The following is a 5,316-nucleotide window of genomic DNA, read 5'->3' as shown; positions in this document are numbered from 1 at the left end:
CATCCATGAACACCAACTAGCCACGAAACGACACGACCAGCTATCCTTAGTAGCCACACACGCAGATGACAAGCAACATGAGTTCGACTGGGACAACACTACTATTATAGGACAAGCCAAACAGAGAACAGCCAGGGAATTCCTAGAGATATGGCACTCATCCACAGATTCTATCAACAAACACATTGACCTCCCAAGAAAGATGGCATGTTTCTCCAGTTCATTCTTGTCGTCTAATTTTCTGATACCAGGGTTCAGTCTCATTATAGTCCCTTTAGCAGGTATTCATTTTCCCAGGCTGATCATTAACCACTCCTTTGTCTATCCTACTGTTCTTCTCTCTCTTTGGACTCTATCCCCACCCATCATTTGTCCCTTAACCCCTCCTCCCACCCTATCTTCTGCATAATAAACATTTTCTTACCTACCATCAGTTCTGAGGAAGGGCCACTGGAACCGAAACGTTAACTCTAATTTCTCTTCACAGGTGCTGCTAGACCTGCTGAGCTTTTCCAGCAATTTCTGGTTTTGTTTCAGTCTCATGGCTTATACCCATAAGTACACACTCGCTATTTGATTCATTAATTGCACCTTCTCAAGTTTTCTCCTCAATCGCCCCTATGTAAACATTGTTAAATGCTTTTGGAAGGTAAGATTCAATGAGTGGTAGGGAATTCTCTGCATCTGCCTGTTTCACTGTATCACCTCAGCATCTGCCATTTACCTATGTCTGGGATGGACTCACTGTCATAACTGAGAGGGAGAATTCCCGTGGCAGTGCAATAGAAATAATGCTCTAACGCTAGAGGAGACAATGAGTGACTTCAAAAGCAAAGAACTGTTGGGAAAGTCGCAGCAACTCCTTTCGTAGGCCTTGGCCAAGACACAAGGCCTCCAGTGGTTTAGTGCTGGTCTTGACTCGAAGTAGGATGCTGTTTGACTCTGTCCCTCCAAAGGGGCAACAGATTGATTACTACCATATCATTAATATTGCAACCCCTCAGGGATTCAGCTTAAAGTGAAGGCAATTGACTGACACCATCAAATTCACAGTGCCCACATCTTGCCGTGATTTTCAAGCAGTGGACACAGCTGGAGTAACTACAGAAATTGAGATGGAGGCATGAGGAAGAAGATTCTGGTTGAGGCAATGCTAAGTCTCATGAATCACATATCGTATTGTTCTGTGATCACACACCTTTGTGGGTGGAATCACAGGGAATTCCTTTCACTGGCGTACAGGTCTTTTCACAGTCCACTTGGAAAGCAGCAGTGCCCTCAGATCCACACTGCCCGTCACTCACTTGGTGTTTCCTTGTTGGTCATCGGCATATTCCCTTCTCATAATCAAGAACAATATTTTATACAGTATTGAACTAATTGCAGCATGAGTATGTTTAAAAAACAGAAGTCGCTTTAGCAAGTTCTTTTTCCCAATCTACAAGGATGACCCTAGTATCATGATGATAGATGTACTGTTCACATCCAAAATATGTGTTTAAAAGAGGACTGGTGCTGAAAACAGACTGCGGATGTAAATTCAGTGCTGTCTGGCAAGGTCCTGTGTGGGACTGCAATGTTCCACCTGTGGAGAGTCAGGGAAACTTCAAACAGACAGAGAGAGAGAGAGAGAGAGAGAGACAGAAGACAAACCAAGAAAGAGAGAGATCACTATCTCTACCCCTCTCAGCAGAACCCCCGGCCTGCAGATTTTTAAAAATATTTTGACTATACGCAAAACTTGGCAGATTGGCACCAGGTCATGATGATCATTTGACAAGCCAGTGCAGGCATGATGGACCAAGCAGTCTCCAATTGCACTGTAAAACATCTGTTATTCTGTCCTTCCAAAAAATACACACAAAATGACTGCAACCTCGGTTTGTGTGTATAGGAGGCAGAAGGTGGACGAGTGGAATCATAATAACTTGGGGAAGCTCACCAAGGTTCCAGTTGTAACACCAGTGTTCAAATCCAATCGTTAAGTCTCATCTATTCACCATTTTTTCCTTTTTTATTTACCAAAGATAAATGTCAGCAATTCCTGGATGTTTATTTGTTCTGAGCCATTTTCCCTGGTGTGGAGTTCTCTCTCATGTACTGTTAATGTAAGCAAACCATTGATATTTAGAGAGGATATGTTGCTCTTCTTTCTGCACATGGAATGTTCTGACTATCTGATACCTGTCCTCTTCCCAGACTACTCACCTCCTAATCAGCCATTGTACTTTGAATTCTGAGTACACTCTTTTATTTGCTTACAGGATGTGGGTGTCACTGGCTGGGCCAGCATTCATTGCCCTAATTACCCAAAGGGCAATTGAGAGTTGAGAGTCAACCACATTACTGTGCATCTGGAGTCATATGTAGGCCAGACCAGGTGAGTATTGCAGATTTCCTTCTCAGAAGGACATTAGTGAACCAGATGGGGTTTTACAGCAATCAACATGGTTGCCAGTAGATTTATAATTTCAGACATTTTCTTTATTTATACTTAATTGATACTTCTTTATAGATTTCCAAAATTTGATATTTGTTGGTATTACAAAATGCACATACTTCTTAAAATTAGAACTGTTCTGTTTTGTCATTCGATATGCATTTTTAACTTGTTGCTTTGCATATTTGCAGAATGTATTTTTATAGATCAAATGCCCTGGCATTAGCATTACTCACATAAATTATGTGCACTGCAAAAGCATGGTTTAGGGTTGTCCTGAATTCCTTCCCACACAAAAATTGGAATGTCCTATCATTCAAACACAGACTCATTCCAAATAGATTTTTATAAATTTAAGAGTAGTGCAATTTTAGTTTATCAGTATATGAGATTTAGTTTGACAATCCTTGTAAAATGACCTATTTAATCTAAATGGATGTTCTTGCACAGAGCAACATCTCTTATTATAATTTAGTTATGAGTGAGCTGTAGATTGAAGCTGAGCTATTCAACATCTGTTGTGTGGCTTGGCACCAGCACTTTGCTCAGATTATATAAATAGAACAGTCAGCTGGAAAATACAAATCCTTAGAGGAGAGTCTGATGTTTTAAATAGATTAAACTAGTCATTTTAAAATCCACATTTCTGACTGTCTCATTTCAGGAGATGTTTCTGGTCAAGTTGGGTGGGAAGGGGAGGACAGCAGGCGTGATTGGAGATAGAGACTTGAATATAAAGAAGAATTGCATTTATATAATCCACTCATTATCAGCAAAGTATTCCAAAAGCTTCACATACATTTTGCTGATTTGAAATGTAATGGTTGCTGTTATATTGGTAAATCTGGCAGCGTCTTAGTACCTTATAATAGCTATGGAATGAATGACCAGGTTAAACTGGTTAATGGAAATGTTGAATGGGACTCGGGGACAAACCCCTATTTTCTTCAAATATCATCATGAGAGCTTTAATATGTAACTGGATATCAGAACAGATAGGTGCCTCATCTATAGGTTAAGGCTATGTGTGATAGTCAATCTAGATTGCCATTGTCCAAAACCAATTATTGGGAAATAGCTCTGTCAATTGATAAATTCTATTTAATTATTTTTTGTTGATAGGCTGCTTTGAAATATCAGACTTTGAACATTGCAACAACTTACACCAACCTGTGTAGGATTAAATCAATGAACACATGTCTCACTGTTAAATTCCAGGCTTTAACAATGTTGTCTACATACTGATGAATGTATGATTCATCTCCATGCATTAATTTACCACATAATAAAATTACATAATAGTTAGGTTTTGAATCCCAGATGTTCAATGTTACTCTGGGATTTTGTAATCCAGTCTTTCAGGTGCTGGGCTTTCAGGATAGAGACATTCACCATTATTTACTTTATAAAATAATTATCTCTGATATTAGTTGAAACATGCGCAATAAAAGTCTGCAGGATGGATGATATAACTTTAACATATTTCCATAATCAATTGAAGGCTTCCCCTAATTTTTGTGAGCATAACAAAGCATGGGCAATAAATGCCAGATTTTCAGCAATATCCACATCTTAAGAATATATGTTTAACATGCAAGAATGCAACTATGATAATTCTTTAATCAGCAAGTTAGTGAGGAAAACTGAATGTAGCAACAAATAATTAAAACCTTCTCTTCCACCGCCACAAGATAAAGTCTTCCCAAACCTAGTAAACTCAACAACATTGCCAGAGTCTTGACAGCTTACAACAAATGATAAATCCATTATCAATAGTTTATTAATACCACTTTTGGTCCTTTTAATAGAAACTTCTTCATTGCTTTTTATATTCTACTTTTCCCATCCCTTTAAGGTTAACAACTTAGCCCCTTAGAACATTATAGGCCATTTGTTCACGTCAGCAATAAAGATCTATAAAAGAGTTTCATGGTCTCCCATTGTCTTGACCAAAACATATTGCTCAATCACTCATTTCACTTCACAAATTCGTTATGTTATAGAAGGAAGGTGCCATTTGGCCCATTGTGACTGACTGACTGAACATTGTGACTTGATGCCAATCTCCTACCTTTTTTCTGTAGACCTGCACAATGTTTCTATTTAAAAAAAAACTAAATTCCCAGTTGAATGGTTCAATTGAACCTGCCATTAATATCCCTCCAGGTAATGCGCTCCAGCCTCTAACCACTTACTGTGTGAAAAACTTCTTTCCCACCTCGTGTTTGCTCCTTTTGCAAAACACGTATATCTCAACCCTTTTACAAGTGATTTGGAGATGCTGGTGTTGGACTGGGGTGTACAAAGTTAAAAATCACACCCTCCTTTGACTGACTGAACTGGTCCTCACCCTGAACAACTTCTCTTTCCAATCCTCCCACTTCCTCCAAACCAAAGGAGTAGCCATGGGCACCTGCATGGGCCCCAGTTCTGCCTGCTTCCTTGTAGGATATGTGGAACAGTCCATCTTCTGCAGCTACACTGGCACCACCCCCCACCTTTTCCTCCGCTACATCGATGACTGTATCGGCGCTGCCTCGTGCTCCCACGAGGAGGTTGAACAGTTCATCCACTTTACCAACACCTTCCACCCTGACCTCAAATTCACCTGGACCGTCTCAGACTCCTCCCTCCTCTTCCTAGACCTTTCCATTTCTATCTCAGGTGGCCGAATCGACACGGACATCTACTATAAACCGACCAACTCCCACAGCTACCTAGACTATATCTCCTCCCACCCTGCCCCCTGTAAAAACGCCATCCCATATTCCCAATTCCTTCGTCTCTGCCGCATTTGGTCCCAGGAGGACCAGTTACAAAACCGTACAACCCAGATGGCCTCCTTCTTCAAGGACCGCAATTTCCCGCCAGACGTA

This window comes from Chiloscyllium plagiosum, chromosome 30, assembly GCF_004010195.1.
Source record: "Chiloscyllium plagiosum isolate BGI_BamShark_2017 chromosome 30, ASM401019v2, whole genome shotgun sequence".
Lineage (NCBI taxonomy): Eukaryota > Metazoa > Chordata > Chondrichthyes > Orectolobiformes > Hemiscylliidae > Chiloscyllium > Chiloscyllium plagiosum.
This window is presented reverse-complemented; position numbering follows the sequence as displayed.